Source organism: Bos taurus, chromosome 14, assembly GCF_002263795.3.
Source record: "Bos taurus isolate L1 Dominette 01449 registration number 42190680 breed Hereford chromosome 14, ARS-UCD2.0, whole genome shotgun sequence".
NCBI lineage: Eukaryota > Metazoa > Chordata > Mammalia > Artiodactyla > Bovidae > Bos > Bos taurus.
Window position 1 is genome coordinate 512,832 of NC_037341.1, and position 11,083 is coordinate 523,914.

Sequence of the window (11,083 nt, forward strand, 5' to 3'; positions counted from 1 at the left end):
CAGCCCTTCCCTGTCTGTCCTCTCGGCCCTGGGAGCAGGCATTGACCTCTCTGGTGGGCACAGTCTGACACACAGGCAGGGCTGAGTAAATCTGCCGGCCACAGCCACCCCCAGTCTGAGAGCAGGAGGCTGTGCTGCCTGGGCTTGGCGGTCTGGCCACAGCAGTATCTCCCGGCCCTGGAGACGGGCAGCTGGGGCAGGCTCACACCTTTGCAGCAGGACCTGTCCTCGTGCAGGGCTCACTGGAGTCCCAGCTGACAGCTGCCAAGGGCAGTCCTCACCCAGGAGCAGTGGACAGCTCGGAACCCCTGGACTGGCCTCACCCAAAGCCTGGTGGGGAAGCACCCCCTGCTCCCTGTGCCTGCTCCAGGGCCTCAGGCCTGTGCTGTTCACATCCGTGCCCTTCAGACAGACAGCAACAAACCAGAGACCAAGGCTCTGGGTGCCAAGGTGGGTTAGTCTCAGCACCTATGGCGTTGGGACTAGGGACAGGCCAGTTTTACTGTAACATTTTCTTAGTGGTTCTTCTTCGTATATGGCTTCTAAAGGCAACAAGGTAAAGTGGTGTTTCGAGGGGGCAGTGTGGAGGTGCGCTTCCTGTGGACTCAGCATGAGCAGAGGATGAGGGGAATGAGCAAGGTTGCTGGAAAAGGAGGAGAGGGGTGCAGGAAGACAGGCGGGGTGGCGACTGGCCAGTGAGGGCTTAGGATTGTACCCAGGAGTCCTGGATGCCAGCAAGGCTCTCAGAGCCATGTGTATGTGTTGGGGGGAGCAGAGCTCACGCATGTGTGTGTGTGTCTCTGTGTGAGAGCAGGGTGGCAGCTGGGGGGCTGACGTTGTGAGTGTGGACTGTGCTGTGTGTGGTGCCCACAGTCTCTGCTGCGGGTCCAGAGACAGCAGTGGGGAGAGAACTCAGGAATTGCACTCGGGCTTGAGTCTGGGGACGCCCGAGACTAGATTGGCCTTCAGGGCTCCTCCCAGTGACCTTGTGAGAGTGGGTGAGCCTTAGCCCCAAAGCCCTGCTGTCTAGGGAGCCCAAGGGGCAGAGGGCCAGGGAGGTCCTTGGGGTCTCATTGCCTCCACTCGTCTCCAGAACCCTTCTCACAGGCCCCCACTACTCCTGCCACCTCCACCTACCATTCTGGATTCTGAAAACTCTAGAGACCTCTAAGTGTGAAGAGTCAGTTCAGTTTGGTCGCTCAGTCGTGTCCGACTCTTTGCAACCCCATGGACTTGTTAACTACAAATTGGTACTTACAAGAAAATTGCCAACGACTGAAGAGCAAAGGCATTTGCCATCTGCCTCTACAGAGATTGAACCCCATGCCCTATAGCTGTAGACCTTCAACACCCCCCGAGAGAGTTCAGGGTGGAGGGAGGCACTCTGTGCTCCAGAGAATCTGGTGGGACTGGTCTTTAGATAGTTGGATGTTTTTAGGAACAGATTTTATTATCTCAGTCCTTGCATCTCCTCACATCCAGAGAAGCACTAAATAAATTCCTTCATGGTGACATCAGATCCTCATGATTAACAAAAAACCTTTTGTAAAATGAGTGCTTCATAGTATTGAACTCCCCCTTCATCAATATTGACTTTCCCCCACTGCCACTTTGGAGCAGTCTCTCAGAGCTGAGATGCTGCCTCCTGGGCTGCAGTCCTCATTTTGCTCCAAATAAAACTTGATCGCAACTCTTAAGTTGTACATCTTTTTTTGTTTTGTTTTGTTTTTTTATGTCAACAGAGTGCAGCACGCCAGGCCTCCCTGTCCATCACCAACTCCTGGAGTTTACTCAAACTCATGTCCATTGAGTTGGTGATGCCATCCAACCATCTCATCGTCCATTGTCCCCTTCTCCTGTCTTCGATCTTTGCCAGCATCAGGGTCTTTGCTGATGAGTCAGTTTGTCGCATCATGTGGCCAAAGTATTGGAGTTTCAGCTTCAGCATCAGTCCTTCCAATGAATATTCAGGACTGATTTCCTTTAGGATGCACTGGTTGGATCTCCTTGCAGTCCAAGGGACTCTCAGGAGTCTTCTCCAACACCACAGTTCGAAAGCATCAATTCGGCGCTCAGCTTTCTTTGTAGTCCAACTCTCACATCCATACATGACTACTGGAAAAACCATAGCCTTGACTAGATGGACCTTTGTTGGCAAAGTAATGTCTCTGCTTTTTAATATCCTGTCTAGTTTGGTCATAACTTTTCTCCCAAGGAGTAAGTGTCTTTTAATTTCATGGCTGCAGTCACCATCTGCAGTGATTTTGGAGCCCCAAAAAATAAAGTCTGCCACTGAAATAAAGTCTGTCACTGTTTCCCCATCTATTTGCCATGAAGAGATGGGACCAGATGCTATGATCTTACTTTTCTCAATGTTGAGCTTTAAGCCAACTTTTTCACTCTCCTCTTTGACTTTCATCAAGAGGCTCTTTAGTTCTTCTTCACTTTCTGCCATAAGGTCGGTGTCATCTGCATATCTGAGGTTATTGATATTTCTCCCAGCAATCTTGATTCCAGCTTGTGCTTCCTCCAGCCCAGCATTTCTCATGATGTACTCCATATAAGTTAAACAAGCAGAGTGACAATATACAGCCCTGACGTACTCCTTTTCCTATTTGGAACCAGTCTGTTGTTCCATGTCCATTTCGAACTGTTGCTTCGTGACCTGCACACAGATTTCTCAAGAGGCAGGTCAGGTGGTCTGGTATTCCCATCTCTTTCAGAATTTTCCACAGTTTGTTGTGCTCCACACAGTCAATAAAGCAAAAATAGATGTTTTTCTGGAACTCTCTTGCTTTTTCCATGATCCAGCGGATGTTGGCAATCTGATCTCTGGTATCCTCTACCTTTTCTAAATCCAGCTTGAACATCTGGAAGTTCACAGTTCACATATTGTTGAAGCCTGGCTTGGAGAATTTTGAACATTAATCCCATGGATGGAGGAGCCTGGTAGGCTGCAGTCCATGGGGTCGCTAAGAGTCGGACACGACTGAGTGACTTCCCTTTCACTTTTCACTTTCATGCATTGGAGAAGGAAATGGCACCCCACTCCAGTGTTCTTGCCTGGAGAATCCCAGGGACAGGGGAGCCTGGTGGGCTGCCATCTATGGGGTCGCACAGAGTCGGACACGACTGAAGCGACTTAGCAGCAGCAGCAGCAGCAGGGTGTGAGATGAATGCAGTCGTGCAGTAGTTTGACCATTCTTTGGAGAAGGAAAAGGCAACGCACTCCAGTCCATGGGATTGCAAAGAGTAGGATGTGACTGAGCAACTTTCACTCACTCACTCGAGCATTCTTTGGCATTACCTTTCTTTGGGATTGGAATGAAAACTGACCTTTTCCAGTCCTGTGGCCACTGCTGAGTTTTCCAAATTTGCTGGCATATAGAGTGCAGCACTTTCACAGCATCATCTTTTAGGATTTGGAATAGCTCAACTGGAATTCCATCACCTCCACTAGTTTTGTTTGTAGCGAAGCCTCCTAAGGCCCACTTGACTTCACATTCCAGGATGTCTGGCTCTGGATCACCATCATGATTATCTGGGTCATGAAGATCTTTTTTGTGTAGTTCTTCTGTGTATTCTTGCCACCTCTTCTTAATATTTTCTGCTACTGTTAGGTCCATAGCATTTCTGTCCTTTATTGAGCCCATCTTTGCATGAAATGTTCCCTTGGTATCTCTAATTTTCTTGAAGAGCTCTCTAGTCTTTCCCGTTCTATTGTTTTACTCTATTTCTTTGCACTGGTCACTGAGGAAGGCTTTCTTTTTTCACCTTGCTGTTCTTTGGAACTCTGCATTCAAATGGGTATATCTATCCTTTTCTCCTTTGCTTTTCGTTTCTCTTCTTTTCACAGCTATTTGTAAGGCTTCCTCAGACAGCCATTTTGCTTTTTTGCATTTCTTTTTCTTGGGGATGGTCTTGATCCCTGTCTCCTGTACAGTGTCACAAACCTCATTCCATAGTTCATCAGGCACTCTATCTATCAGATCTAGTCCCTTAAATCTACTTCTCACTTCCACTGTACAATTGTAAGGGATTTGATTTAGGTCGTACCTGAATTGTCTAGTGGTTTTCCCCACTTTGTTCATTTTAAGTCTGAATTTGGCAATAAGGAGTTCATGATCTGAGCCACAGTCAGCTCCTGGTCTTGTTAACATAGGAACCTGGAATGTTAGGTCCATGAATCATGCAAATTGGAAGTGGTCGAACAGGAGATGGCAAGAGTAAACGTTGACATTTTAGGAATCAGTGAATTAAAATGGACTGGAATGGGTGAATTTAACTCAGATGACCATTATATCTACTACTGTGGGCAAGAATCCCTTATAAGAAAGGGAGTAACCCTCATAGTCAACAAAAGACTCCAAAATGCAGTACCTGGATCAAATCTCAAAAATGACAGAATGCTCTGTTTCCAAGGCAAACCATTCAATATCACAGTAATCCAAGTCTATGCCCTGACCAGTAATGCTGAAGTTGAACTGTTCTATGAAGACCTACAAGACCCAGAACTAACACCCCCAAAACCATGTCCTTTTCATTATAGGGGACTGTAATGCAAAAATAGGAAGTCAAGAAACACCTGGAGTAATAGGCAAATTTGGCCTTGGAGTACAGAAAGAAGCAGGGCACAGGCTAATAGAGTTTTGCCAAGAGAACGCACTGGTCATAGCAAACACCCTCTTCCAACAGCACAAGAGAAGACTCTACACATGGACATCACTAGGTGGTCAACACCGAAATCAGGTTGATTATACTCCTTGCAGCCAAAGATGGAGAATGATGATCCAGACCACATTTTAAAAATGTCTAGAGCACATTATATCTCCATCCAGGGATGGGCTCTAGGGCTGCTGTGAATATCATGCAGTGAACAAGGGCGTCTGGTGCTTGCTGGATGGGCTGATGCAGGAGGGACCTGGGGGTCCGCCCAGCACTGGGCGGGGGACAGGCAGGTGTGCAGGGAAGCTGCTGACATGTTCTGGCAGCCCTGGGCTAGGAAGGCAGGGCTGGGGCAAACATGAAGCAGAGAAATGTGGGCCCACGTAGAGGGGTGCTGAGGCCCGGAGGCCTGCCAGTGGGCTCAGGCCTGCACACGGGACCTGGGGGGCTGATCAGACGTGAGCTGAGACCTCTTCCCTGAAGCTGTCCAGGCCCGAAGACTGCAGGATGAGGTGGCTCAGCTCCGGCCAGCCCAATGGCCGTGGCACGGTGGGATAGGAAAAGGGATAGTTAGAGCCCGTGGACTTCACAACTGTGTGAGGGGGGCCTGCATCTTTCCAGCTTCCTTCCTAATTGACCCAGGGGTCCAGGAACCCTCAGGTTCTTCTCAAGCCCGCCACTTCCCCATACCCCCTCAGGGCCCACCAAGATTCCCCTGCAGTGAGGGAGGGGCAGGACTGTGCCTGAACTCAGCCCTTGGCTCCTGCTCAGCCAGGTGCCCTGCCCTGGGTGGCAGGGGACACTGGGACAGAGTCCGGAGGCCTGGGCTCCCAGCTGTCTTGGAGCTTCTCCTCCCCAACCCCAACCACACCCCACAGAGGGGTCTGTCCAATCAGGTATGGAAGGGGCCACCTAAACACTCCCTCTAGAAGGCAAGGCTGCCCTGAGACCTGCCTGGGCGGAGGCGACTGGCTCCCTGGGGTCTGCCCCTTTCCCCAGATTGCCAACTAGGCAGAGATAAGGCCTAGGGGTTCAAAGGCCAGAGTGAGAGCCCGCAGGGAGGGTCAGGGCTGGGAGCCACGCTTCCCCCCACCCCCAAGCCCCTTCCCAGGTGGAGTGCTCAATGCCCAGGGCAGAGGCCTGGCTCCTGTTCCCTTCTGTTTATGTGGCACTTTGGCCATTTCCTGGGGATTTTCCCTGGAGGCCGTAGAGGGAGTGTGACTCAGCACCTTATCTCAGTTCCCTCTGATTCTGTTGTGGAATCTGGAGTCAAAAACACGCCTCGGAGGACACTCAGGACAGTGGAGTACAGTTTACTACGCCAGCAGGTCCAACGGGGATCAGTTCCCAACAAGGATCCTGATGTTTCTGAGAGGCCCCGTTTCGTACCCCCCACTATGTGACTGGTTACATGTTAGCAACCTCTTTGTTGCGTGTGATTGAGTTTTACAACAAGTAGGTGCTGGGAGAACCAACGATGAAGGTTGAAGGGGGAACAATGACTATACACCAGGGGGTATCTCCGAGGTTAACCTAACAGGCAGCCTGGCCTCCACTAGTCTCCCTTTGTCACGTGTAGGGAGGGAGGCCTCCAGGAGACCTGGTTTTCACTAGCAATGGTGTCCTCACTCTTGGGCAGGGTTCAGGCCCAGGTCACATCCTGTCTTTAAGATGGATGACAGGCTTCAAGATGCAGTCTCTCCTCTTTCCTCACATGGGCCCCAGCAAGTCCACCCTGAGAATTCCAACACAGCTCAGGATCCACACCCCCACCCCCAGCCAGGGCTCTCTGCAGTGTCTGAGCTGCCTTGAGGGGGAAGATACTGCGGTGGGGGGGAGGGGAGGGGGCAGAGTTGTACTGGAGCTCTCTGGTGGGGTGGGGGACAGCCCCGGTGGTCTCCTGGAACCTCTGCCCCAGATGCCCTTGGCTTGGAGGCAGCCCCTAGCGAGAGGGCCACAGGAAGCAAACCCGGACAGAAACCGAGTTCCCGTAAAACCAAGTTCCTCTGCCAAGTCTACGCTTAACCTCTCTACACAAAATGTTATTCCCTTTTTTGTCCGATACCTGTTCTCAAGATTGAGAAGTTAAAAAAGGAGGGGCAGGGATGGAAAATGAACTGCACCCTGTAGGGCCCTTCCCAGAAAAATCCTTTCCAGGTCCTCCATTTCTCCTTGTAGGAAACAGGCTTCCTTCAGTCCCCTAAAACCTCTCCTGAATTCCAAAGGTCAGGTTCAAATGGTTGCTAATCTGGGAAGGGCAGGACACAGAAACCAAGGAGGGGCGGTTGAGAAACTACAGCCTTGGGGCAGGGTCTCTTGAGCTTTTCCGCCAGGACTAAGGTCCCAGCCTAACAGGTGCCCAGGGCACCACCGCTACCTCTCCACCAACCAATTATGAGAAAGCCCTCTCCCCAAATTCTGCCTATTGCAGACTCCCCCCAAAGCCATCCAGAGATTTAAGGGATTTTGAACATGAGTCACCTGTTCTTGCTTGGCACCACAATAAACCTTTCTCTGCTGCAAGCCTCAACCTCACCATGTGTCGGGCACACAGACCTGCGTTCAGTAACAAGACCTTTGAAGAAGCAGAGGGGTGAGCCAGGCCCATCCACCCAGAGACCCTGGCCTGCCAGAGTCCAGCTCCAGCAGCCAGGGATTCAACCTGAAGGGGTGGGCGGTGTCAGCGAGAGAAACTGAGGCAGCCTCTCATTTTTCTTGGACTGCCTGTTTATTTCAAGCTTATGATTCTCTTTTATACTTTTACAAAAGCATTAGGTCAGAGGTTTGATATTTTTAGTTCCCATTGACCCAGATTTATTTTTCTCAAAAAATCATTGTTGCCCCTCAAAAGGAGTTCCTCCCTCAGCGATTCTCTTATCTACTTTTTCTCAAGTGTCCTTGTGAATACACTGTAACTCATGCTAATGTCTGGGCTGCATACCACATTCCTCAGTTTCTTTCTTATCTAAGCCCTGTTTGCCCCTAGTGTCCTAAGCTCACTATTTCTTAGAAAGGGCTTCTAGCTAATACTACCTCTAAAGTCCATAATTTCTATAAGCTATAGTAGAATATGCTAACATTACAGCAATCCTTGTATCTTTAGCTTCTAACTATTTTAATTATTCCTAAGCCCTAAATTCAGCAAACTCCTTTGCAATAAACACTTTTCTCACAAATGGCCTTCAGACAGCAATCCCTCCCATGGTCTCAAGCTGCGGCCTGTGTGCTCACCCTGGAACACTTTTTTGTAAAAGTCCTTGAACAAATGTCAGTGATTAACTTTATGAATTATTCTTTGAGCACAGCTGCAGAAGGCTTTATGCCTTCTTATGCTCCTCTCAAAAACAATAAGCACCTTAATATTCTCTTCAGTCAACTCAGCCGAGGAAAGGAAGAAACAAGTCAGAATCACAAAGCCTAACTCCTTCATTCCGGGTCCGTGCCTACGGAACAAAGGGAGGGGGTTTAGGGCCGTGCCTCCGTTTTGTCAGTAATGCCTAACACGGCTCCCGACATCTCCCCCTTTTTTATTTTTTAGAGCGTAGGTATGAAACTCAGTAGATAGAGCAGAAACATTTCTGCTGAGTATTCTGAAAAGGCACAAGGCTATTACACAAATCAGAACTAACAGGCATAAGCACATGGCCGCATTAATCATTCTTGTAGAAAAGGATCCATGGGAAAGATACCCCTCCAGATTTTCAAAGAGGGAATTAGAAAGCCATTGAGAGGAAAAGGACTGGAGTTTCAGCTTTAGCATCATTCCTTCCAAAGAAATCCCAGGGCTGATCTCCTTCAGAATGGACTGGTTGGATCTCCTTGCAGTCCAAGGGACTCTCAAGAGTCTTCTCCAACACCACAGTTCAAAAGCATCAATTCTTCGGCATTCAGCTTTCTTCACAGTCCAACTCTCACACCTATACATGACCACTGGAAAAACCATAGCCTTGACTAGACGGACGGGAGATGGTGATGGGCAGGGAGGCCTGGCGTGCTGCGATTCATGGGGTCGCAAAGAGTCGGACACAACTGAGCGCCTGAACTGAACTGAACTGAGAGGAAAAGTCAGACTCCGCCTGCTTCATATCTTGATGTAATTTAGAGATATCAATACTAAAATCTGAATGATTCCAGATGCCTAAAATATGATTCTTAATGCGTTCCCAAGAATGCATGGACTCATTCACTTGTAGAGTGGTAACGCACATCCATTTAAATTCAGCATGGCACCTTACAGATAATTTAATTTTTAAGTTTGTAATTTCTTGCCCCATAAGCAGAATTGCTTATTCTAAAGCATTGACCCTATTTTCTATTTTCTTATCTATAATTTCCTGCATAGTAAGAGCTATGGAGACATTTTTGGACAGGGCAACAGCAGAAACCGTGACTGATGCAATTATGGCAATCAAGGCAGTTATTCCCACAACCAGAGCTGCAATAAATCTCTTAGGTTGAGAAATTAAGCCATTAAAATCATATAAAACTTTCAATGCATAATCACCAACCATTGTCCCCCTAATTTCACAGGAACCATCAAATATGGTGGTTGTTTCACAATCATCACAGCCTTATAATTATTATAATCATTCCCATCAACACAATTTGATATAAAACAATTCACACATATATCACTGTAAACAGTTCCGCCTTCAGAAACTTCCAAATCACTCTGATTTCTGGCCAATAAAAAGGCATAGGGAGAATGTACACACGCCCGTACAATGTATCTTTGTTCTTTTAAAGGTCTATATAAAACCACAGGTGCCGCAGCAGCCAACGCTTTCCATAACTCAGGCTGCATGGGACCCGTTCCATCAAAGCTCACTAGAGGAGGAACCCATCCGTTAGCATGCCACCTAGTAATTACTAAAGGCATAGGGAGAAATGAATTATCCCATGTGGACCTATAGGGTTCCACATAAATCAAGCCCCACTGTTGATTCGAATGATAGGGGCACCCCCATTCAGTCAGCGGAGAAGGCAATGGCACCCCACTCCAGTACTCTTGCCTGGAAAATCCCATGGATGGAGGAGCCTGGTGGGCTGCAGTCCATGGGGTTGTTAAGAGTCGGGCACAACTGAGCAACTTCACTTTCAGTTTTCACTTTCATGCATTGCAGAAGGAAATGGCAACCCACTCCAGCGGTTCTTGCCTGGAGAATCCCAGGGATGGAGGAGCCTAGTGGGCTGCCGTCTATGGGTCACACAGAGTCGGACATGACTGAAGCGACTTAGCAGCAGCAGCAGCAGCAGGATTCAGTCAGAAAATGTCTGGTGGAAGCAATGGGAATAGATAACTTTATGCCGTATATGCATTCTTCCCAACAAGGAAAGCCAGAAATTCTGCTTATGCTTTCCCAGGCCTGTAGTCCTTGTTCATCAGAGTCCGAAGTGGAGAGTGCACAGCTCGGATAGTCCTTTAAATGAGGGGCTGCCTTTTTTAAGGCATCAAATAGTCTTTCTTGCGCCCCCGGCATTAGCAGCTGTAAAGACCAAAAGTCTCTCGTGCCATCTCTTCTTGGAGAATCAGTAAGCATGCCTTTCAAGGAAGTGCTAACGCATCCATTCAAAACCGGAGTTGATCCTTGTAAAGAGGAAGGTATGGCAAAGCAAATAGGTGGATAAACAGACACGCCTGAAAAATTGAAGGAAGTGCTGACCACTGATTTAACATTATTAGGATAGATGGAAGCCCCGTCCAAAAGAAGAGTATCATTAACAAAAACACGAATGGGCTCATTAATCCAATCAACAGGCTGAAAAGAAGGTGGACCCCTCGTCCAAGGTAAGGAGCAATGGCTGCGCTTTGCTGGAGCAGCCGTGAAGAGATACCCCACGCCCAAGGTAAGAGAAACCCAAGTAAGACGGTAGGTGTTGCAAGAGGGCATCAGAGGGCAAACACACTGAAACCATACGCACAGAAAACTAGTCAGTCTAATCACACTAGGACCACAGCCTTGTCTAACTCAATGAAACTAAGCCATGCCCGTGGGGCAACCCGAGATGGGTGGGTCATGGTGGAGAGATCTGACAGAATGTGGTCCACTGGAGAAGGGAATGGCAAACCACTTCAGTATTCTTGCCTTGAGAACCCCATGAACAGTATGAAAAGGCAAAATGATAGGATACTGAAAGAGGAACTCCCCAGGTCAGTAGGTGCCCAATATGCTACTGGAGATCAGTGGAGAAATAACTCCAGAAAGAATGAAGGGATGGAGCCAAAGAAAAAAGAATACCCAGCTGTGGATGTGACTGGTGATAGAAGCAAGGTCTGATGCTGTAAAGAGCAATATTGCATAGGAACCTGGAATGTCAGGTCCATGAATCAAGGCAAATTGGAAGTGGTCAAACAAGAGATGGCAAGAGTGAATGTCGACATTCTAGGAATCAGTGAACTGAAATGGACTGGAATGGG